General features: G+C 43.0%; 1 protein-coding gene across 2 annotated transcripts in view; it reads right to left on the reverse strand.

Annotated features, from left to right (window-relative positions):
* ABHD2 (abhydrolase domain containing 2) overlaps positions 1-15,409 on the reverse strand; it is a 110,058-nt gene extending 94,649 nt beyond the window's left edge. Inside the window, exon 1 of one of the 2 annotated variants that reach the window (XM_029236904.1) lies at positions 15,322-15,409. The gene's annotated coding sequence lies outside the window, so the exon portion shown is untranslated. The remainder of the gene's footprint in view (positions 1-15,321) is intronic. The other variant, XM_029236907.1, reaches the window with a different exon arrangement.
* Positions 15,410-26,095: the final 10,686 nt, after the last annotated feature.

Raw genomic sequence — 26,095 nt, forward strand, 5'->3', positions numbered from 1 at the left:
CCCCCCCCCCCCCCCCCCCCCCCCCCCCCCCCGCCTCTCTCAGTTCTGGGCTCTCTGATGATGAATTTTGCCAGTAGTGAGAACAGTAGCTGCCCTCAGGGCTCAGTCTAGAAAGCAGGAAAGGTTCTGGGCTTCCTGTCCTTCCGAGACTGAGAGAAGGTCCTAGGGGCAAGGGTATGCAGCGTGCATGGCATTTTAAGGCATGCTTTATTTATTTCTGTTTTATATACCTCGGGCACTGTGACTAGAAAGAGTATCTCCTGCTAGCTTGGAGTAGTAAGCTTAAAGATCACACGGATTCCACTGTGACAAGTGCCCAAGTCCTAGAAGACAAACTCTACCAGCTAAATACAGATACATATGAAGGACTGATTCACACTCACACCCTTAGGCTAAAAATGAAGGACACGATATTAATGCGAGATAGTCACCCTTCTGGGGCTGAACAAGCCAGCCCCAGTACTGGGCCTCCAGGGAGCCCCTACCCAGCCTCTGCCATCAGTCCTGCCGATTCTGAGAGCTAGACAGAGCCTCGTCCCCAACTTCTAGGTTACAATCCAAGTGGAAGGACCCAGATGTGCTGGATTCTGGATGTCAGAAGAGGGAGGGAATCCCATTTGTATCTCCATACAACTTGCTTCCAATGGTATCTGGAATTATTCTCCCCTCTGAGTATGCTGTGCTGTGTAGCTCTGGGCGTATCACTTGCCCTCTCTGGGGATTTTGAAACTTACCCTAAGGGCCTGTGTGCTATAATCAAATGACAAAGATTATATTTTTCTCTTCCAGTTTTATTGAGATGTATTTGACATACAGCACTGTATAAGTTTAAGGTGTACAGCCTAATGATTTGACTTACATCATGAAATTTATCACATAAGTTTAGTGAACATCCATCACCTCACACAGATACAAAATTAAAGAAATAGAAAAAAAAATCTTTTTCCTTGTGATGAGAACTCAGGATTTACTCTCTTAACAACTTTCATAAATAACAGACAGCAGTGTTCATTATATTTATCATGTTGTACATTACAACCCTAGTACTTTTTTATCTTATAACGAAGTTTGTACCTTTTGCCCACCTTCATCCAATTTCCCCTCCTCTCACCCCCTGCCTCTGGTAACCACAAATCGGATCTCTTTTTCTAAGTTTGTTTGTCCGTCCGTTTTTGAAGTAAAATTGACCTACAACACTATGTTAGTTCCTGTTACACAGCACAGTGATTCAATATTTCCATACATTTCAAAATGATCACCACAAGTCTAGTTACACTATGTCACCATACAAGGATATTACATAGTTATTGACTATATTCCCCACATTGTACATTTCATACAGGTGACTCATTTATTTTGCAACTGGAAGTTTGTACTCTTAATCTCCCTCACCTATTTTTTCCACCCTCTAGTAACCACATGTTTGTTCTCTGTATCTAACTCTGTTTCTGTTTTATGCTTGCTCATTTTTGTTATGTTTTGTATTTTTAGATTCCACAAATAAGTGAAATCATACAGTATTTGTCTTTGTCTGACTTATTTCACTTAGCATAATACCCTCTGGGTCCATCCATGCTGTTGCAAATGGCAAGATTTCATTCTTTATTATGGCTGAGTAATATTCCATACTATATATAGTATATATATATACTACATCTTCTTTATCCATTCATCTCTGGTGGGCACTTAGGTTGCTCCCATATCTTGGCAGTTGTAAATAGTGCTGCAATGAACATAGGGGTGTATTTATCTTTTCTAATTAGTGTTTTTGTTTTCCTTGGATATATACCCAGGAATGGAACTGCTGGATTACATGGTAGTTCTATTCATAATTTTATAATAATGAGGAACCTCCATACTGTTCATCATAGTGGCTGTACCAATTTACATTCCCACCAACAATGCACGAGGGCTCCCTTTTCTCCACACCCTCTCCAGCATTTGTTATGTGTTCTCTTTTTGATCACAGCCATTCTGACAGGTGTGAAGTGGTAGCTCATTGTCATTGTGATTTGCATTTCTCTGATGATAAGCAATGTTGAGCATCTTTTCACGTGCCTGTTGGCTATCTGTAGGTCTTCTTTGGGAAAAACATCTATTCAGGGCCTCTGCCCATTTTTTAATCAGGTTCAAATGACAAAGGTTTTAGAGTCAGAGGACTTGTGTTTGAGTTTAGGTTGTGCCAAGTGACGTTGGATGAACTACCTAAATTTTGTGAAAGTTTCCTTTTTTTCTATAAAACGGGGTAGGGGAGGTTACCTTACAGACTATTGAGGGAAAGAAGCTGATGAAATTTTGTAGGTAAAAAAAAACTCTTTATAATTATAAAATACCCATACTCTCAAGATGAGGTTTGCAAAATGCTTTGAGCGTTTTAGAGGAAAACTGCCTTATTACATATTTCAAGATTATAAAAATATCAGTTTTAAAGAAACAGCTAGGGAATTTTCAACACATGAAGGACATGGGAATAGGTCCCCAGGCAGTCTTGAGCTGGACTTCATCAGACCCTTCTACTGAGGACACTGAAAATCTAGAAAAATAAAAATTCAAAGGCTCTGAGATAGAAAGGGCAGCCCTCTGGGTTGATATATTTTGGGGTCTTAACTAAATAGATGGCTTTTCCAAGTAAAGAGACAGAATTAGGTTCACACCCTCGAAAGTTCTTGTCTCCTGGTCCATCCAGCGCAAACATCCCACTGCTGTTCTGGGCCTTTCCCCCTGTCCTCCCACTTTGGAAGCGAGCTTTCTCGGCTTACTTTAAAGCCTGAGGGCAAGTCCCCACCATTACTCCTAGTTGCCCAGCAGCCTTCCTCTTTGGTTTTTGTCTAAATTTTGCCTGTATCAGGCAGGCATTTTCTCTGAGTCCATCTCCACCTCTGCTCAAGGCAGGTGAGCCGCGTATGGAGCAGAGACTCAGCCACAAGCTCACTGTACAGGAGGTCTTCCTCTGCCAGGCTTTCCCCACGCATATGTGATGCCAATCACGTTTCTTGGGAGGCAAGGAACTAGCCATCAAGGAAGATTTCCTTGGAAAGGAAGGAAATGCTTCTCCATCATCAGGAAAGTGATCCCATTTCCCCCAAATTGATTTACCTGTATAAGTTGGAGCACCCTCATGGATAAAGCAGTGGTTTGTAAAAGAAGAGGATAGACCTCCCCCTGCAAAAAAGTGTGTTAATACCACTGGGGGAGATATTTGCAAAACTACATCCTGCTTCTGACATTCCACCCTGCTCCCCACGGGTACCAAAGACACCAGCTTCATTCTAAGCTCTGTGGGGACTATGAAAGAAGTATAATACATGGCATCCAGGAAATAATTAGCAAACAGTGCAAATCCATGTATAATTCAGAATGAAATCCTGAATTTCCAACTATAAATACTAGAGGAATTCAAACAAAGGAGGCAGAAAGAATGAGATGGGCTCAGATAGCTGGAGAACCATGGGAAGGGATGGAACAGATGAAGAGAAAAAGGAGGGGTGGGTGCAGACCTCAAGCTAGCCTCACAGGCCAGCCAAGGATGCTGAGCAGCCAGGAGAGTGGCAGGCAGGGCAAGAGGGACAGGTTTGGGAGCAGTGGGAGTGAGTCACTGTGGAAGAAGCTTCAGGGTTTTTACTCCCGGGGGAATTCCAGACATCAACCTGGAAGATGGCACCTTGGTAGAGCCTACTGTGCTGGCCCAATGGGCGACTGATGTGCCTCGTAAGTGTGAGAAGGCTTTGTTTGGCTGTGTGTAACCTGACCCGTGGGGTGTTGGACAAACATTGTCAATCACCACATGAAAATCACCCCAAGCCGCCATGACAGCTAAGTAGTTTCCATACAATCTGCTCAACTATACAGGAGTCTTCATTTGAGGGCCATCCCCTCCAGACCCTGAAAATCATCCTGTTTCCTCCCTTCACATTTTGCAAATACTCTTTCATAACTAGAAAATCAGCAAGCCTCATTTCCACATAAAAGTGATGATTCATATCCCTTTGATCTCTGTTGGGGATTCTGGTCTATGCCCTGCTAATTCAATCCTCAGTGCAAAATTGTATACTAGTTTAAACTTAGGGTGTGGAGCATGGGTGGGCACTCTGTAAATATTTATTGATTGACTGAGCCTGTGGGAAAGGCCCAACGCATCACCATTCTGATCCCTTGAGCAGAATTTTCTCATGAGGAAATTATTACATTAGGCTGAGAGGTAAGGGCCATTATGAGTAACTGCCATACTACCGTAGATCAAGAGAAGAAGCTCAGTGTGACCTGGGCTGTCAGTAGCTTTTGGATATTTTAAAGAACATTTTGAAGTTCAGGCAAATAATTATCCACCGAAGTGAAAGTTTTCCACTTTTCATCACTCAGAGAAGCTCAGGTCCAATGCCATATTTCTTTTCACCTTTTCCCCTGTTTATCTAAAGTTTCAAAGAGTTATAAATCTACTTCAGAAACTGCTCATCAATAAAGAAAGAAAGAGAATTCAAAGCAAAAACAGGCTGTTCTATGTGGCAGAAGGAAGGAAAAATGCCCAAAGAGAAGGTAGGCAGAAAACTGTCCATTGACTGTTGGCATTCAGATAAATACTGAAATACCATTAGAAGACTCATGATTTGTGCTTTTCACTCCAAAACATCCAGTGCAACAAAACTGTCTATGGCATTTTCCAACTGATGTGAGCTTATCTGGTCCAGAAAATATAAATTTGAGTACGATTAATCCTAAGGTTAACCTAGATTGAGAGGTTAGTGGAAATTAAAAAATAGGGATCCTTTTTAATATCTAAGAAAAATGGGAAAATCCTTCCTTAAATATCTGTGGTATCTGAAACAGGTTTATGTAAACAGGTCAGAACAAGTCTTGTTACAAAGATTTCTACCTCATTGAGATGCTTCCTGTGGGTGTGCACGGATGGTGGGGTAGTAAGGCCACGCACAGTAGGGTGACAGGCTTTGGGGACAGATAGGTCTGGCCTGAATCACAACTCTACCACTTACTGGTTGTATGACTTTGGGCAAATTTCTTAACCTCTTGGCACCTCAGTTTCCTTACCCATTAAAACGGGGATGATAAAGAGTGCCTTATTATTAAAATGAAAATTTTAAATGCAAACACAATCCTTGGCAATGGTGTGTCCACCAGACATGGTAGAAGAGGGGCTCACTTTATCCAACAGGGCTAGAGGGTCCCAGGGCAGAGACCAAAGTCTGTGTCTTCAAGCCCGGTTAGTCCAGGTCCTGGACTTGCCTATGAGCGATCACTACCAACCCCAATTTAACCATCTTCTGCAGGTGACGAGTAGATCACGGATGTACTACAAGTTCCTGCATCCATTCCAGACCATTAGCTTATCTATCAGCCCCCCAGAGAAAATATTAAGTCTGTGAACCACAGGTTAGGGGTCAAACCCTCATCCTGGGAACCAGTAAGTGCTCTCTGGCTAATGCCAACTAACAAGTCACCATATTTTCAAAAGGAAGGAGCAGAACTAGACAAAAATAAAATTCCTATTTGTGTAGCTCAACAGTTTATCACAGGCTTGTGATTTAAATACATGACCTCAGTAATTCCTCAAACATGTCACAATGGCTTCCCTGGTGGCACAGTGGTGAAGAATCCACCTGCCAATGCAGGGAACACGGGTTCGAGCCCTGGTCCGGGAAGATCCCATGTGACGGAGCAACTAAGCCATGCGCCACAACTACTGAGCCCATGTGCCTAGAGCCTGTGCTCTGCAACAAGAGAAGCCACCGCAATGAGAAGCCCGCGCACTGCAACGAAGAGTAGCCCCCGCTCGCCACAATTAGAGAAAGCCCACACGCAGCAACGAAGACCCAATGCAGCCAAAAGAAAAAAAAAAAAAGAAACATGTCACAAAGTGCATTGGTGTTGACATGGAAACCAATCTGTAATTTACTGTTTACAAAGTATGCCCTTAGACATCACCTCATTTGGTACTTATGACAGTTCTGTGAGTTATTATTAATGCCATGGAGGAGTCTGAGGCCTGGAGACCCACCCTGGGCCAGGTCTAGAAAAGGCTCTAGGAATACAGAGAAACAAGGCACCTGTCACACAGCTGGATGGATCCTGATCCCTTTTGCCCCATTGACAGACGCTCTGCAAGTCCTCTCCCATCCAAAGAGAGCCTTAAAGAAATTTGCATTCCTCTCATAAACTCTTTGGTGGCAAAGTCAAGATTTCTCTTGCAATTTCAGTGTAACATCCAGCTTTCTACGGGGAGTCAATAAATAGACTGATGGGTGATATTAATGATAGACAGAGGGAAATGGTCTGTATTTTCTAAATTGGGAAAAATATCCTTGGCTGTAATCTCCTTGGTATTTTCTATCATCTCACTATTTAGAAGGGCACAGTTTTCAATGTCATTGACAAGAGTGAGTGAGCACTTTATTTATCTGATTGGAATAGAGAAGGGAATTGTAGCCAGGGTATATGGAATCTGAGAAGCTAAGTCTACGGTGTGAATACATTCCAGGCCACACAGGGAGCTAGCTAGCTGTGAGGGGCTGGGAGCTCAGCAAACATTCATGGAAAACCACCTCTGGGCTAAGCATGGGCCAACGGTGGGGCAGAGGGTGTCCAGGCTTCAGGGGAGAGCCTGGATGGCAGAGGCCCAGCAGAGAGAGGGCTCAATAAATGTTTGTTGAAAGATTCCAGTGCAATCACATCATCCTGGGAATGATTGTGCTTCCCTCAATTTTTCAAAAGCAGTAATGTCATAATTGGATACTTGAGAAAAGTTAATAGGATGCCAAACAATACATATGGAGATTTGCTAAAATCCATCATTCCATGTTAAGCAAACAAAGCAAGGAACAGAACAACAAGCACAATATGTGGCCAGTTATAGAAAAAAGAAAGAAACAGGATAGAGATATACATACATTTGCTGCGATATGCATAAAATACCTCTGAAAGAATATATAAGATACTAGTAACATTCATTGCTTTGGGGGAGGTTTTTTTTTTACTGTTTACTATGTCATAGCTTTTGACTCTTATACTGTGTGAGTGTATTACCTGTTCAAAAATAAATAAATAAATATGTCTCCAGGGCAAATTACCCAGTTTCTCCAAAAAACTGCAGGGAAAAAAAGAAAAGGAAATGGACTTGTAGTTTAAAAGGGACATAAATGGCAGAGCCACCAACCACAGTGTGTGAACCTTTGTTGAATCCTGATTCAAAAATGTTAAACTGAAGAAAAGTACTTCTGACATTTTTAGACACTTAGAAATTTGAACGATGACTAGATAGCTGATGATATTAAAGAATTACTGTTAACTTTTTAAAGAGTAATAATAGTACTGTAGTTAGGTTTAATAAAGGAATCCCTATCTCTAAGAGATATCACAGAAATACATATAGATACAACTGTATGATATTTGGGATTTATTCAAAATTGATGTGAGCTGGGGCAGTGGCTGGTAAAGAGGAAACAGTGGTGTTGGGTACCCGGGAGTTCCCTATATGATTCTCTCTACTTCTGTATACCTTTAAAATCCCATAATAAAAGCTAATAAGTGAATGAATGATTATTTAGCCACAGTACAAACAGTCTCAGTAGTCACTGAGGTTCAAGTTCACACCTGGCTTTCAGCTATGGTCAAATCTCCACTGTCCCTGGGCTGATGAGTTACTTGTGGTGAATAAGCTTCAGGCTGCTCCCAGGTATGGTCCTCCCGGTAGTGTGTGGGTCATGTAAATATCAATAAGAAAACTTTATCGCTAACTCCAAAATTAAACAAAAAGAATCAAAGACATTACTTTTGGAGGGCTCCCCTCCACTGGGACGGACACTTAGTGTGGACTGCACATACAAACAGGATCTCATTCAGGCAGCACGGCAATGATGCAAACTAACTCTTCATTTCGACTCAATGAATATTTCTAAAGTGTTCAACACGTGGAAAGGAGCCACGCATGCACGTGGAAAGGACACAAACATGACTGGAAACCTCAGTCATGAGGTTAGATTCCTACGCTGGGGTCTTTCAAACTCAGGTGCTAGTTGGCCCCCTCTACAGGAAAAAAACGGTCCCGCCGGATCCTCTGGGGACTTTTTATTCGAATCTTAAATTTAAATTGAATTACTTTTATTCGATTATTATTTCTTATACTATTTCTTAAAATGTACGAACATAAAACCAGACATAAAGTTTTCTTAGCACTTTTACAATTATGGAGACTAAAATGAATGTACAAATAAATACAAATACAATTACCCAAACAGTATAATTCAGGTTAACTACACTAACGTAATGAGGCTGATGCCATTTCTCAGACCTGAAATCCCCAAGACAACGTCAGGTGCTCCCACCCGCTCCTGGGCAGGTTGTATGAGTACCAGGCGCAGTGTGGTGACTGTTCTCGCACCCCTTTCCTCTGCTGGGACCCCCGTTTCAGCCTTCCTTTGCACACTTGGCTTCACCTGATGCTAGCTCCTCTTCTTCACGCTAAGTCCATCTCTGTATTTTTCTCATAGCAGGTTAGCCTGGTTCTAACTCATCAGAAATTCACACACACCTAAGGGGCACTGAGGTGGCATGTGCCTGGACCTGGATATAATTAGGTCATCCCCATGATCCAGGACATGCTTTTAAAATATTTCCAGTTATCGTTAACATGAAACCTAAAAGTCTGAGTGTTCTGAATTTAAGGAGAACTCAAAGAAACTCAAGAATATACCCTTGGCCTTGGACTGGGAAATACCCATAACACAGAAGGAATGTCGTGGTACTTACTTTTGCTGGAGGAGAGCAAAAGGTGCCATGGGGACTCAGGTGATAAGTCACATTATATCTCAGAAACAACAGGAGCCACCACCTGACACATTACATCAAGAATTTAAGGAGCGTAAGCAGACGCTTCAAAAGCCTGATGTGTAAACCCACCACATGGCCTCATTCCAAGTTGTGGAGGTCCCACCCCAATTTCCCTCACTCCTCATTGTTAACAACTACAACAGAGCACTATATTATTGTGGTTTTTTTAGTACCTTTTTTTTTGGCCACGCCACGTGGCTTGTGGGAGCTTAGTTCCGCGACCAGGGATCGAACCCAGGCCCTTGGCAGCGAAAGCGCGGAGCCCTAACCGCTGGACCGCCAGGGAAGTCCCAACATAGCACTTTAGACATGAACACATCCAGCCCCTGCTGAGTCTGAGAACAACTCCCACCAACAGCTCACATCAATCTAAGATGCTACAACTGCACATCGACATTGTGTGGTCCATACCATCTAAAAAAAAACACTGGGCACAAAACCACATCAAATGATGCCATGGCTAGGTTAGCTGGCTAAGTGAATGGCCTGGTTTCTCAGCAAAAGAACAGCTGGCACTGTTTAAGGAAACTGAAAAAGTGGAACCCTCCTTGAATAGAATCCTCTACCTCAGACCCACTCAAACGCCACGATTCGATTTCCATGAGCTCGACCTTTTTATCAATCTAAATATGTTCTGTTTAGAAGGCTGTTCTTTATCCTCGGATACGGACCTTCCCACATTTTTGGGGTTAAAAAGTCTTTTCTTAAATGATGGCGATGATGGGAGATGACAGGGCTTTTTTAATGCCTTACTTGAAAAACTTAAAATTTGGCAATCCTATGTTGGACTTGCTGATTTGTTTTTTACTGCTCTCATTGACATGACTAAGTAAACAGTACACAAATACATGCCTGGAGTGACTGTGCAGAAATGGGGCAGATTTTTCAAAGCTTCTATCTCTTCTACCCCAGAGGGACTGGGAAGAGGCTGACTGATAACATCACCTCCCTCTCCTCATATTACATAACACAGCATCTGTGGTACAACTGATTGATGACGTGGACACCCAGCAAGGAGCAAAGATCAGAAAGTAATGACTCTCAATAGACTGGCTGACTAACACCATAAAGATTCAGTGCAATTCAACACTCTAAATTAGATTGGGAGGGAAATAAAAACAAGATGAAGATTAAGGCACATTTTTTTTATAGCTTATTCCCAGGAGGATTGTGTTCTATTTTTTTTAAATATTTATTTATATTTTATTTGGCTGCATCGGGTCTTAGTTGTGGCATGCGGTATCTTCAGTTGTGGCATATGAACTCTTAGTTGCGGCATGTGGGCTCTAGTTCCCCGACCAGGGATCGAACCTGGGTCCCCTGCATTGGGAGCACAGAGTCTTAGCCACTAGACCAGCAGGGAAGTCCCAAGACACATTTTAAATAAAAGTGAGAAACAAAGCAACAGGCAACCACTGGGAGCCACAGAAGACCATGAGACCATGTTTAAACCAGCGTGGTTATCCAAAACATAAGGGCAGCCACAGAAAATTCAAATGTGAAGACCCCCTAAATTCTCTTCTTAGAATAGTCATCAGCAAAAGCTTAGCAAGGCCATGTGAGGCTCAGAGACCTTGGTCAAGTGATATGGAGAATGGGAAACACTCCTAAGGAGAGCAACAAATATCATATTCCCAAATGTTGTTTGGGAAAAATGCTTCACAGAGGCACAGGTGTGAGAGCTGGTTTTTCATGGGGTGAGAGAAAGGAAGGGGTGGGGCCCTTAACAAAGCTTTCCAGACAGGAAGTCCCGTCATGAAGGGCAGGGTTCCTCTCTGATGCCCAAGGGCGAGAACAAACAGAGCCGGGGCTGGGGTGCAGGAGACAGGATTTGACGTGGTAGAGATGCTGAAAGGTGTATCAGGAAGGCCGGGAGCTTTCCCTGGAGACCAGAGAAAGCATAGCAAGCTTTCCCAGGCAATTCCAGCACATTCTGCCCAGAGGGCAGGTGAAGAGCCTGAGGGCCAGTGCTCCTCATTTTGTAATGTCCCCGCTCTCCCCTCATAGGAGGACCTTCAGGGGAGGCCCTCCCCCTCACGCGGCCTCTTCTCAGGCTCAGAGCTGCAGGACAGAGAGGAAAAATATTTGCCCCCAAATAATCCACAAAATGCTTTAGGATCTCCATGTGAAGCTGTTGCCTAAATAAGACTGGTTCTTAGCAGCCTTAGAAACAGAATTGAATATCTAAAATAGATCATCTTCATAAAAAATGAGGCTGAAGCTCTTTCCATACTGCGAAGAAACACTAAGTGAAAGAAGGCAAGGTTCCAAATAGCATGTATCGTTTGCTACCATTTGTGTTAAAGGGAAAGATAATCATAATGGATTTGCTAATAGATGTTATAAAATATCTCGGCTGTGCCTGGAACACCTCTGGAGGATGAAGAAATCAGTAACGCTGGTGCCTCTAAGGAATAAAACTAGGTGGTAGGAGTCTGGGGTGGACAGAGATGTATTTACTACTTCACTTTTGCGCCTTTCGAATATTTTCTTTCATCATGTAAATGCATTACCTATTAAAACAATTTTAAAATTAAAAACACTGAAAATTTTAAAATGTAAAATAAAAACAAAATAGTCTTTCTGCAACAAACCAAACACCCTTGTTAATCTGGACAGCTGTCTTCCTGGCACACACCAGATGCTCAGTTTGTTGAACTTAATGAAGCTCCATTCAAAGACAACAAAAGAAAATCAGAAACCAGGCAAACCCAAGGGTATCAGTGTTCCAATTCTCTAATAAGCTCTTTACCTGTCTGCTACTTAACTATTGCAAAAGATCGGAAAATGGGTCCTTGGGTCACAAGCCCTGCACCCAACTGGGTCCAGTGCGCAAGCTTCATGGGTAACAATAGGTCTGGTGGCCTGCCCACACCAGCCATTTTATAAATAGAAAATGTTTAATCCAAAAACATGATGCCTTGGAACCAAGACCACAAAAACAAACATGCAGATATGAAAATGATCCTGAAGGGAGATAATGTCAGCACCTGCAGGGTATCAATGCAGAAATAGCAGCATGAGGGTTAAAAACAACACGCACTGGCCAAAGAGGTTGGAACATGCGGAGCTGCTATAAAATCCTAATGCCAGAGAACATCAAAGGCGGCCTGAACTCCTTGTGCTCTGCTCTAGGGACAGCGTAGCCCAAGATGAAACAGGAAGGCTTAAACACCCCTTGCCCCAGTCACCTATGCTCTTAAATTGGTCAAAGAGTACTCAAAACCCACCCTGCAATGAAAACCGGAAAACTGTAAGCAGTAGGTTAGAGCAGAAATTCTGCCACGTGAATTCCATTATATTGGCAGGCTCTCTCTCCTAGGACTTTTCAAAGAGCCAGGTTTTAGGCAAAGAACAAGGCAGACTTCACCCCAGTCTTCCATAGGACCAAAGAAATTATTTCGTGCTCTGGACAGGAGCTTGGAACAAGGGCAGTGGGGAACCACTACACTCTTCATGGGCCCTGCCAGAGATTCCCAGGAGGAAGGCGGAAGTGGAAGAAGTAAGGAATAACAGCAAATAAGAAGCCCTTTCACCAAGACGTTATGAGAAAAGAGAACAAGAGAGTGAGAGAAAGGGGCCCTTATTAATACACAAAGAAACTAAAACAATTATTCTAAGATGGCTGAGTTCCAGAATGTCCTAAACAAAAAACCCAAACTCAGAATCAACTCTTAGGAAGGTGCCAATCGATAGTTTGCTTCATTCTAGAAAACATGTAAAAACAGAGAAGGGAAAACCCGAAGTGACCGGATTCCTGCAAGAAATAAAGGTGACAGGTATCTTCTGATTAAAAGAGAATTGGATGGCAGACTGAGAGTAGATATTTATCAGAACCGTGAAGGTGATAAAGAGAATGAAGGTGAAAGTAGAAAAGAAAGGGAATTTCCCCAACTAGAACGAGAGAAAAGACCGTTCCGCTGCACGTCCCATCTGGTTTATTTCAAGCTCAAGAAAAGAACAGGAAAAATGCAGTAAAATTAGTGAAAGAGCTAGATTACCAGCAAGAATCAGTCATACACTTGTGTTTCTGCCAGGCAAGGCAGGCGTTGCTGATGCACCCCCTGCTCCAATGACTAAGTAACTTACTTCACTGCATTTGACACACGATCCCTGAACTTCCGAAAAGCACTTAATACACTGGCTCATGAAATCTTCATCTAAAAATGTTCACCCATTTATAATCACGCTGCAGCACACTGACAACTGGGAAATAGGGCCGAACAGAGGGAACAGATATTTGGAAGGACGCCGTGGAGACTGGTATCATCAGGGACTTGGTTTATCACTTTGAGGGATTTCCCCCACCCCCCTTTTAAAGAGAATGAGATTTGGAGTCTAAGAAGAGTGTAATTACAACGAGAGGACTAACAGAGAAAATGAATTACCTGATTCAATGAAAGACAAAAATAAGAAATGAAATGCCACGTGACTTGGAAAACCCCACAGACATATGTGCTATATACAATGAAATCTGAAATATATTTAATGAACTGGGGGAGAGGAAGCAGGGGAAAAAATTAGCTCCTGATAGAAAATACTGGGTGGTAGGTATGAAGAAAAGCTGTATAAAAAGGCAACAGAAGATCGTATTTGGCAAATCTATAGTGCTTATTGTGTGCCAGGCACTGTTCTAAATGCCTCAGATATAGTAATCTTCAAAACAACCTTCTAATCTAAGTACCTTATTATTCCTGTTTCATAGGTGAACAAACAGAGGCACAGAGAGGTTAAGTAACTTGCCCAAGGTTACAGCTAGTAAGAAGCAGGGCTAGGATTCAAATCCAGGCACTCTGGCCCCAAAATCTGTGCTCTTAACCTCTCTAGACTCCCCTAGAATTTCAACACAGAGAGCGAGATAAGTAGTCTAGGAGTGAAATACAAGTCATGCACTGGCTAGATCCAGGGTCAACAGATCATGGTTCTGTGATGACCAGTCAGTCCTGTGACCTCCCCAGGCCTTCGTTTCCTCACCTGTGCATTGAGAAGACGGATTAGACAAGCTCTACCTAAGGTGTCTTCAGCTCTAAAATGCCGCAAGTTCATGCGACAATCAGCAGTATATGGACAGGTCTGCTTTCTGAAGGGTTATTCAAAGGTTAATTCATCCTAAAACAAGCAGCAAACTTGCTATTAAGGTTCTTCCTCTGCCTCCTGACCTTCAGAAGATTATTCCTCTTAGTATATAATAATATATATAATTATATATTATATATATAATATATATATTACTCTAATAATAATAGATTATTCCTCTATTATGCCTCTATTCAGGCAAATGACAGAGGGTAGTGAAAGGGGTACTGCCTGGTTTTTCTTTTGGCCTCTACTTCGTGTGGTTGCAATGAAATGGCCCTCGAAAAGCTCTGGGCCAGATCACATTAACTCTGCCAAACCTACAGTCCCACCCAGGCACCTCTCAGGAGTCTGATTTTGGAGCCTGCCTTTGGATCTAGTTACTGGAATGCAGGTGAAACTGACACACTGGAGGTGAAGCAACCAAAGGAGAGGAATCAGGAAGACTAAAAGACGCACGCAGCCCACAGTAGTTCAAATTAAGGAGTTTCATAATGGCTAAATAAACCTTATCTTCTTGGTATGGTCCGTTCTCTTTGCTAACACCCACTCTTGAGAGTTGAGACCACAAGTTCATTGTGGATGAATTCAACACCCACTTTCAAACTAATGAGCCCCCAGCAGTATTCTTCTCAAGGTAGGCATTAAAGGTCAGAGTGCATCTGTGAATGGAGAAGGGCCTTACAGGTGGGTCATGCAGTCCTCCCTTGCGAGTCCCTTCTAAGCATCCCTGGCAGGTGGCTGTCACCTGGCCTCTGCCTGGTCACTTCCAAGGTCGCGGTGTTGGCTGCCTCGCCTAGCAGGGCCTGCGCTGCTGGACAGTTCTCACTGTGGGGAAAGACCACGAAGCGCCTAGAACAGTGCCTGGCACGTGGGCGAGCTAAATAAGTGTGCCTCCAAGTGGGTCAAAAGCTGCCTCCGTACAACTTGAACCCATCATTCCTGGGTGCCCCCTTGGAGCCCAGAAACGCAGAGGCCCCTCGGATATTCGGGGCTGTAATCAGGTCCCTCGGCCCTCTCCTTGCAGGTGCCGAACCCGGATCTCCATCACCAAGGCTGGAAGAGCCCCTCCCCAGACCCCAGAGGTCCCAAGAGTGCGCATTGATGGAGGGATGGCCGGTAGGGAGGCCGCAGTCGGGGTTGTCCCCATCCTCGGTATCTGACGCTGAAGGGGACAAAGGCCTTTCAGGAAGGCGTATCCCACCCGATGCGTTCCAGGCTGCCTCCCTCCCCGCCAGCCCTGGGGACCACCGCGGCGACAGGTGACAGGCCCCCCGAGGATCCGGGGCGCTCAGGCTGCGGCGCGATGGGCCGAGCCACGACAGGGACCGTGGGGCTCAGGGGTTTGGCCCGACTGATGGGGGGCTCAATCACGGCTTAGCGGAGCTCGCTCCGCCGTGGCTTTACCTGCTTGTGGTTGACTACTGCGGCCCAGTTCGCCCCCAGTCAGGTTCCCGCAGCTCAGCGGCTGCCGCCGGCGCTCAAGGAAATGCAGCCGGAACCCCTGGCCAGTGCAGCTCCCGCCGCTACCGGCCCCGCCCAAGCAACTGCCGCCACGCCCCTGACGACCGTTTCTGCCACGCCCCTAGCCACGGAAACCCGCCCGTTCATTGGGCCGCCCAGCCGCTGCTCTACTAGCCCCGCACTTCCATTGTACCCTGAGGGTAGCCCATTGGTCAACGGAGCTGCTCCTCAGAGCGGAGGCGGAGCCCTTAGTGAAGAGCTCCACGACAATTGGTTATTTTTCACGTCTTTAGCCCGTTGGCCGAGACACTATAGGATAAAGCCAGCCCGGAGGGGGCAGGGAAAAGGGAGGAGGGCTACTGGAGGGGTGTTGTTTGATGTTGACTGTGGCGGGTTGCAAAGAGGGAGGCAATTGTGACCGCAAGCTGGGTTGGACGATTGGGTAATGTCAGGTGTCGTCTGGGGTTGGGAGGAGGGAGGCCGACTGGTAGTTCAGCTGCCGGGTCTGATGGCTCCAGGCCGACAGGTGGACTCACCTGTAGTCCAGGACACCAGGGGCAAAATTTGGGGTCGTGTCCCGGGAGAGAGGAGTCAGGTTAGTGAGTCACCAAGCCTCAAGGAGAGGAAAGGATGAAGAAGCAGCGACTTCTGGCCCCTTCCAGGTAGGAAAGTGTGATGGGGCCGTGCCAGGCAGTGTGGACCTCAGTTATTGTCCCACTGTTCTTTCAGCCCTTAAGACGACCTTCTCCCAGTTGGAGGCAGCCTGGAAGAATGTAGCCTTTGGAATCATATCTAGAATTGAACTCCCTGTTGGCATGTACAGGTTGTACGGCCTTGAGCAAGTCACTTAACCTTTCTGCATGCATCCTGATTTTTTTCATTTGGCAACTGGGAGTAACAATAGTAGTTGATGAGAAGATTAAATAACTCCGGTAAACGCTAAGAGTGCCTGGCACTCAGTAGGCATTCATTCAAGACTAGTTCCCCACCCACTTACACATTGGTTTATGGAATTAGGTCCAGTTCTAAAATTCTGAGTCTGAAACTGCTTTTGCAGTGGCATGTGCTTTTACCACGAATAGAACACTTGACTGTCTTGAAAGGCCAACTGCTCTAGGGCAGACAGGGTCACCCTACCAAGAGCAGGGGTTGAGATGAGAGTAGCCATTTAGCCAGAGAAGGGAAGTGGTATTTGTATCAATGTTAAATTTTTTCCAACACATTTCAGGATTATGACAAGAAAAAATAGAGCTTCCTTTTTCCTGTTCACCCATCCAAGTGTCCAATGGCTCATGTTTCATCCCTTTGAAGGCTGATCAGCACTGGACCAAAAACCACTGCATAAAAATCTATCTGTCAGGAGCTCCTGAAGCCCATTGCCCACTCTGAAGGTGTGGAAGTCCTAGAATGTGAACAGAAATAGACTCTCAAGCCTGAATTTAGCTCCAGATCCTTTGGATCTGCCTTTGAGAGAACCCACACTTGTGGTTTTCTAGGGTGAAGGAGGAGAAAGAATCCTTTGCCATTGCTGTATTTTTGTCATTCCGTTGTCAAAAAAATTTTTTTACCTCAGCATTTATTTATTCCTCTATATTCTCTTCTATTTTAGGAAAGAAAAACCCAAAGGATTTTAGTGAGGGACGCTCATAGTTCCGACTCTGTGTTAAAACAGTTTGAGCTTCCAGAAAAAAGCTTTAGATCTGTGGCCAGTTGGATGTGTGTGTGTGCACGTGTGTGTGTGCACGTGTGTGTTCATGCACTTGGTTCTGCTCCACAGTTTTCCAGTTGTTGTGTCTTTAAATAGTACTGCTTGGTGGCCATACATACGTCTGCACGCGTGATGGGGAAACAGGTTTGCTCCTGCTTGTGTTTGCTGAAGGGGACTGAGATGTCTTGTTAGGCCATGAAAAGCATGTAGTGGCTCCTGATATCCGGGAAGATTTCTCCAGCTTGATTCAGAGCCACAGAAAGCAGCTGTTGGGAGTAGATTGCAGATGGACTTATCATTGTGCCAATGGATTTTTCCACCCATGTCAGGAACACAGGTTCAGCCAAGAGTTCCAGAAAGGGATGTCCATCCAATTCGGGAATTCTAAAGCACAATTGTGTCACCGAGGCTCAAAGGGAGGTGCAGAATGAGGCCAGGCAGAGGAGAAAGAGGGAAAGGACACGTGCATCTTCTCCTTTGCAGCTCTGGCTGGTTTAAATAACCATTACCATTTGCAACACATAGAACTGTTTCCTTATTGGTCTCTGGTTTCTGTTTCCTCTCTTCTGCTTTGGCTCTTGCCATATTCTGTTGAATCATACTATTTCCCTCTATAAAGAGTTTCTGTGGGAGGCCATTTAGGAGACAGAATGGACTCAAGTTTAGTAGCCTGTTGGGATTGAGGATTTGGTGAGGCTTGGCTTGGGATTACCAGTGGTTAGGACGTGGCTATGAAGTACACTTTTGAAAGCATAAGAGTGCCTTGTTATAAAGGGAACAAGGGAGAGGGTGTGCACCCACTCACGTTCTGGAATGACTAAAGCTCCATCAATTTACCGAAGTAGAAGTGGCTCTAAACTCACCTGGGGCCTCTCAGCAGGATTTGTGAAAGTCCTGGAGGTCCTCAGAGAGATAGCGAGCAGCAGAGGTCAGAGAAGGTAGTGAGCTCTATTTATTCTTTTCTAGCAAAACCAGTGATTCACTCAGCCTGTCATTTTCATTATTCTGTATCCTTAGTGAATGATTGAGAGCAATGGGCTTTGGCCCCTCTGCTGCTGGGGCTTGAATCCTGACTCTGCCTCTCCCAGCCTTGTGACCTTGGGCAAGTACCGCACCTCTCTGTGCCCACTTTTTCCCATAAAATTCAGATGACAGTATTTGTGCTTCCCTCATGGGGTGCTGTGAGGAGCAAATGAGTTAATAGATGTAAAGTGCATCAAACAGTGCCTGCCACATATCTAGCTCTTAATAAATGTTTGCCCTAGTTATTGTAGGAACCCATTTAAGAATCTTTCTCTAGGGACTTACCTGGTGGTCCAGTGGTTAAGACTCTGCACTTCCAATGCTAGGGGGTGCGGGTTCGATCCCTGGTCGGGGAACTAAGATCCCACATGCCTTGTGGGAAGGCCAAAAAAAGAAAAAAGAAATATAAAAAAATTTTTTTCCTCTAAGTGCTAACTCATTTTCTAAGTTCTGTCCCTCAGAAGTAGTGGTCACAGGATTCAGGATTTGGTTTTATGTAGACTTTATTTTTAAAAATAGTTTTAGATTCACAGTAAAATTGGGCAGCAAGTACAGAAAGTTCTCATTTACCCATTGCCCCAATGCATGCAGGATTTTTTTTACTAGTTATATCTACCACCTAGTGAGAGAAGCTTTTCCTTCAGAATACCCTTACCAGAGAGGGTTCAGAGGACTGAGTTAAGGTTTTTTTTCATATTCTTTTCCATTATGGTTTATTACAGGATATTGAATATAGTTCCCTGTGCTCTACAATAGGAACTTGTTTATTCATTCTATATATAATAGTTTGCATCTGCTAATCCCCAACTCCCAATCCATCCCTCCCCTTCTCCCCCTCCCCCTTAGCAACCACGAGTCTGTTCTCTATGTCTGTGAGTCTGTTTCTGTTTTGTAGATAAGTTCATTTGTGTCATATTTTAGATTCCACATATAGGTGATATCATGGTATTTGTCTTTCTCTTTCTGACTTACATTACTTAGTATGATAATCTCTGGGTCCATCCATGTTGCTGCAAATGGCATTATTTCATTTTTTTATGGCTGATTAATATTCCATTGTATATATGTACTGTATCTTCTTTATCCATTCGTCTGTTGATAGACATTTAGTTTGTTTCCATGTTTTGGCTATTGTGAATAGTGCTGCTATGAACATAGGGGTGCATGTATCTTTTCAAATTATAGTTTTGTCCAGATATATGCCCAGGAGTGGGATTGCTGGATCATATGGCAACTCTATTTTTATTTTTTTGAGGAAACTCCATACTGTTTTCCATAGTGGCTGCACCAATTTACATTCCCACCATAAGTTGAGGTTTTTGAGACCAGACCTCGTCAGCATAATCACTCTGAGGGAAATGGGAAAGTCTGTAGCTGAGAGAATAGTGATAAAAGCTGCAAACTGGGTGTTCATGAGATTCCCCTCAAGGCCTGAGATACCTTAGGCTCTGAGGACTCCAAAATTGTCACTTTATTGTCTGTCACACCAAGTGCTGCCTGTGTGTAAAGTCTAGGCAGTGAGCTCAGAATGCCCCAGGGCCAGGCCTCCTGGCTAGCTTCTGATTGATAACAGAGATGAAGTTTGTTTAGAAGTTCTAAGTGCCAGCATGCAGTAGTTCCACAGAACAAACTATGGTGAAATTCAAGGGTTTAGCCTCTTGTTATTAGGAAAGCTTCCTTCTGGCTAGTCAAACAGTGCTGAACAATAACCTTGTGATTCAGGCTGCTTCCTTAAACCTACATGTGAAGTTGTCTATAGTAAAATCATAGGGTGGTTTTATGCCCAGGACAGTCGTGGTTTATGCCTACTGTCCTGGCAAAATATGAATAGTGTCCCCCAAATTTGAAAGAGTGTCTTTCACTCTCAAATGGTCTCAGTTTGAAAGATAAATTGGGTGGTAACTTTTACACTTACATACATAGGACCCAGAACTGAAAATTCTCATGTAACACACACACACACACACACACACACACACACACACACACACACAAAGCTGTTGTAGCCTTATAATGTCTGCAGAGCGTCAGACAGGTGGTTGGCTAAAGATGACTTCTTAGTCACCATGTATTCCTTTTCTTGACGTCATCCTTAATTACAGTAATAAAAATTGAGTTGTTCATGCTGTTAACTCAAGAGGAATCAGTAAAACTTGTGCATTAAGTAAGTGCTTTACAATCATTTCCTGCATAATTTCATGTTCTTGAGCTATTTTTTTTTCCACCAGGGAAGCCCTCTTGAGCTATTTTTGAGCTGTTTACATCCTACCAGAGATCCCTATATTGTTTTACCAAATATTTGAGTTAACAAGAAAGTAAATATTTTTACCAAGCAAGACATTTAGTATCAGAGAGAGAGAACCAGGAAGTGAAGTCCCATCCCTATATAGGGCAAGGGGAAATACTTGAAGAGATGACTAAAAAGGACTGAGCAGTAAGCAATAAAGTGTAATCAACATGAACAATTATTCTGAGGAGGGAAAAATTTCTTCTGATTTCGATTCTTACAGATTTGAACTGGCCTTTGAAGGTCTATGGGCTGAAGTCAGGCTGGGGTGGCATGACATTCCAGTTGGGGGAGGACAACAGGGACAGAGGCCTCTAAGTGGAAGAATACAAGTTGATTTGTCCAGAGAAGAGTCCAACTGGAGAATCAATAGGCGAGAAGATGGAAAGATAGAGTGGGCCCGTGACAGAGGCTAGTTAATACTTCATCTAAGTTGATGGCTTCCTCTTAGCTGCCTGAGGATTTGGCTATCCTAGCTCAGTGCATGGCATGCCCCAGGCATCCTAAGCTCCAGGCACCTGCATATCACCTTCATCATTTTGACCCTATCTCTTTACTACCTGCTTATTATTTACTTAATAGTTTCATTAAATTCATTCATTTTTTATATTAAATACCTTCTTCTGTATCATCCTAAATCAGTGGTTCTCAACTGGGGGCAGTTTCACCCGCCAAGGGACATTTGGCAATGTCTGGAGACACTTTTTGGTTGTCAGAGCTGAAGGGAGTGGTGTTGGTATCTGGTGGGTAGAGGCCAAGGATGCTGCCACACAGAACAGCTCCCACAATGAAGAATTATTTGGCCCAAAAGGTCAGTAGTGCTGAGGTTGAGAATCCCTGTGGACCTAAGTAATAACATCTATAATACAGCAAGCTTGGTGTGCTGGTTATAGTTATTCTACTCCACATTAAAATAATTTCATAACTATTAAATTTTAAAACGTTCTTCCACATGCTACTTGATCCCAACAGATATTTGTATACCCATGTTCATAGCAACATTCACAATAGCCAAAAGGTGGCAACAACCCAAATGTTCATTGATGGATGAATGGATAAACAAAGTGTGGTATATACATACTATAGAATACCATCCAACCTTTAAGATGAAGGAAATTCTAACACATGCTACAACATGGATGAACATTGAAGACGTTATGCTAAGTGAAATAAGACAGTCACAAAAGGACAAATATTGTATGATTCCATTTATATGAAGAGCCTAGAAAAGTCAAATTCATAGAGACAGAAAGAATAGTGGTTACAAGGGACCACAGGAAGGAGGTAATGGGAGTTATTATTTAATGGGTAGAGTTTCTGTTTTGCAGGATGAAAAAGTTCTGGAGATGGATGGTGGTGATGGTTGTACAAAAATGTGAATGTGCATAATACCACTGAATTGTACATTTAAAAATGGTTGAGAAGCATGAAAGTTTTTGATTTTGAAGTCCAATTTATTTAGTTTTGTTTGTGCTTTTGGTATCATATTTAAGAAGACTTTACCTATCCCGAGATCCATGAAGATTTACTTGTATACTTTCTTCTAAGAGTTTTATAGTTTTAGCTCTTACATTTAGGTCTATAATCTATTTTGAGTTAATTTTTGTGTACGATGTGAGGAAGATGCCCAACTTCATTCTTTTGCATGTGAATATCCAGTTGTCCCACACCATTTGTTGAAAAAACTATACTTTTCACCCTGAATGTCACCCTTGCTTGTCAAAAATCAATTAACCAGAAATGTATAGGTTTATTTCTGGACTCTCAATTCTATTTCATTGATCTATGTGTCTATCATTATGCCAATATTACACAATGATTACTGAGGTTTTGTAGTAAGTTTTGAAATTGTTAAGTGTGAGACCTCCAAATTTGCTCTCCATTTTCAAGGTTGTTTTGGCTATTCTGAGTACTCTAATGAATTTTTCACTTCACTTATTGAACTTTTGATTCCAGAATTTCCATTGGTTCTCTTTTATAAGTTCTCTTTACTGAGATTCTCTATTTAATGAGAATAAATAGAGAATGTGTCATCAGACCTTCCTTTACTTCTATAAATATACTTCTATAAATAAATAGAGAATGTGTCATCAGACCTTCTTTTACTTCTTTAAACACAGTTTCCTTTAGTTCTTTGACCATATTTATAACAATTATTTTGAAGGCTTTGGTAAGTCTGACAACTGGGCCCTCTCAAAGGCAGTTTCTGATGCCTGATTTTTGTGTGTATAGGTCATACATTCCTATTTCTTTGCACGTACCGTAATTTTTGTTGTTGAAAACTGGATATTTTGGGTAATGTAATAACTTTGGATATGGATTCCTCTCCTCTCTGGGGCTTGTTGTTATTGTTTGCTTGTTTGTTTGTTTAGTGACTTGGCTGGACTATTCTAGCGGAGATATATTACATACAACAGTGTTAATTGTATTTATTATGTTGTACAACTCTCACTTTTCTTGCTAAGATTTAGATTTTCTTGAATAAAAGTTTCTTAATTTACTGTGTGCTCTTAAAACAAATTTCAGAGACTAAAAATTGTTGCATTTGGGGTTTTAATTTTTTAAAATAGTTTTCACCAATTATGGTTGTTTCACTGGGGAGAGGGTTCATGGAACTCTTCATGGCACCATTCCAGCAGTCATATGCTCTGTTATGATTATTTGTCATCAAGTACTATCTTAGTCAAGTTAGTCTGAAGGCAATGTTCAGGTAATTTATTGTGGGAGAGACTGGAGCCAGGTAGAAGAGACAGCAGGCGATTGATTAGCTTAGGTGTAAAGTGATAAAGATATGAACTTGACAGGGGGAATAAAAAGGAAAAGCAAGGAAGGAGTGATGTGATTACAGAAAGATTCGTCAGGACTTCCTGCATGTTAAATCTGGGGTGCGAGGGGAAAGGAAGTGTCAGAGAGGATTCCAAGGTGATGGTAATATGGAGGAGGAAAGACAAGTCTTATTTAGGTCTGGTGAGATCGTGGTAACAGATATATGCAAGGAAAAGGGCAAATAGTACATTGGGACTAGAAAGGCAGGATTGGAGATTAGGGGAAAGGTTGAGTTTTGTAGGCAAGGGTTTTTATTTATTTATTTTTATTTTCCACTGCACTGGGTCTTCGCTGCTGCGTGCGAGCCTTCTCTAGTTGCGATGAGTGGCGGCTACTCTTTCGTTGTGGTGCGCAGTCTTCTCACTGCGGTGGCTTCTCTTGTTGTGGAGATCAGGCTCTAGGCGCACGGGCTTCAGTAGTTGTGGTGCACAGACTCAGTAGTTGTGGTGCACAGGCTCAGTAGTTGTGGCACACAGGCTTAGTTGCTCCGTGGCATGTGGGAGCTTCCCGGACCAGGGCTCGAATCCATGTCCCCTGCATTGGCAAGCGGATTCTTACCCACTACACCACCAGGGAAGACCCAAGGCAAGAGTTTTTGGGTCAAAGTTTTTATGTAACCCTTTGCAAAGTTGCCCACATACATGATAGTGGAAGTCATGAGAATAGATAAGTTTCAGAGAGAGAAAACCAGACCAGTTTACCTTAAACTTGGGAAAATGGACTTTTAAGAGGCAGGAGGAGGAAAACAGTAAGGAGATTGAGAAGTTAGCAGAAGACAGGTAGGAATAATGATAGCCAACCCTTATTAAACCCTTACTAAGAGCCAAGCACTGTTTTACATGCTTTCTTGAATTTAATCCGCACAATAACTCAATTTAATCCTCACAATAATACCCAGGGTGGGTATTATTGTCCCCATTTTATGAATCAAAACACTGAGGCTAGAGAGGGGAAATAATGTGCTCAAGGTCACACAAGTGGTATGCAGTCGAGCCAAAATGAAAATCTAGGCATGCATAACATTCATACCAAAGTGTGTACCCAAAGCAACATACACCAATGTTCATGGTAGCACTGTTTGTAACAGCCCAAATGTTCATCAACACTAGAATGGGTAAGCTAACTGGTATATTCAATGGTATATTCAATATAACTGGTATAACTGGTAATATTCAATGGAATATTATACAGCTTTGAGAATGAACAAACCATTGTCATAAGGAACAGCATGGACATAATGTTGAGCAAAAGAAGCCAGTTCTGAAAGAGAACATGTTGTATAATTCCATTTATATGAAGTTCAAAAAGAGGCAAAATGAATCTATGGTGTGAATAAGTCAGGTCACATCTGTGGGGTAGTAGACACTGGGAGAGGGCATGAAAGGGGTCCCATAATGTCCTGTTTCCTGATCTCAGTGGTGGTTACACAGGTGTGTTCTTTTATGAAAATGTATCAACCTGCACACTTACGATTTATATACTTTTGTATAATAGGTAATACATCAATAAAAAGTTTACTCATACAAAAGAAAGCAAAATAGAAGTAGGCCATATGATCTGAGGACATGCCCTTTTAACCATGAGCTGTCAAGGTAGCAGGTGTCCTGTTTCCTCTGCAACACGTAAAATGCAAAAAAAAATGTAGAGGGGATCCTATACAATTAGAAAGGTAAAAGAAATGTAAGAGATAGAGATTGACCAAATGCAACACATGGGTCTTATTAAAACAAATTGTAAAAATAATAAAATAATGAAACAATCGGGGACTTTGAACACATTGTATTTTGGATGATATTAATAAATTGTTGATTTTAGGTGTATTAATTGTATTGTTAATTTTTTTAAGTCTTTATATGTCAGAGGTAATGACATGTTTATAGATGAAATGATGTGATGTTTGGGATTTGCTACACTCATTGGTCATGAGTGTAGAGGTGAAACAGCCTTGGCCAGGAGCTGATCATTCTGGAAGCTGGAAGATGGCTACCTGGGTTTCTGTGTAACATTCTCTCTACTTGTGTATATGTTTGAACATTTTTTAGGTAAGAAGTTTTTTAAAAAGAAGAAAACTTACATTCAATGTCCCAGCAAAGGAATTACTTCCCGTGGCTTCTTTTTTTTTTTTTTTTTTTTTTTTTTTGCGGTACGCGGACCTCTCACTGTTGTGACCTCTCCCGTTGCGGAGCAACAGGCTCCAGACACGCAGGCTCAGCGGCCATGGCTCACAGGCACAGCTGCTCCGCGGCATGTGGGATCTTCCTGGACCGGGGCACGCACCCGTGTCCCCTGCATCAGCAGGTGGACTCCCAACCACTGCGCCACCAGGGAAGCCCTTCATATTTTTAAGTTTGTACTTCCGTTGAGAGAGACAAGGAGAGAGCAGGCACGTGGTCACAGAGATCACAGGGGCAAGGAGTGGTCTTGTGATGCCCATTGCTGTAGTTCTGTCTCTGCCCCTGCTGAGACAGATCCCTGAGACACGGGATCAGCTCTGACAAGGTCACTGTAACTCCCACATCTGGAAGTCGGCTTTCAGTCCCCCTTTCTTGACTTCTTGGTAGCCTGGGACTCTGGTGGCAGGAACCTCTGCTTTCCCTACCTCACCCATTAGTCTGTATTGTGGACTCTCCTTCCTGTGTCTGACTCTTCAGCCATGAGTTCTTTCCTAAACCCTCTGCTCCTCTCCCATATACTCTTGCCAAGGGTTTCATCCTCTCCCAGTAGCTTAAGTGGCTGCCAGGCTGCCTTTAAAGATGCGATTTTAATCAATCTATTCCCTCGTTAAAACCCAGGAATGGTTTCCATTACCTAAGTGATAACATTCAAACTCTTATGGAGGCACAGGATGTCCTTCAGCATCTCTTTACACCTCC

The sequence above is a fragment of the Monodon monoceros genome, unplaced genomic scaffold, assembly GCF_005190385.1.
Source record: "Monodon monoceros isolate NGI ecotype Baffin Bay Population unplaced genomic scaffold, NGI_Narwhal_1 Super_Scaffold_21, whole genome shotgun sequence".
NCBI lineage: Eukaryota > Metazoa > Chordata > Mammalia > Artiodactyla > Monodontidae > Monodon > Monodon monoceros.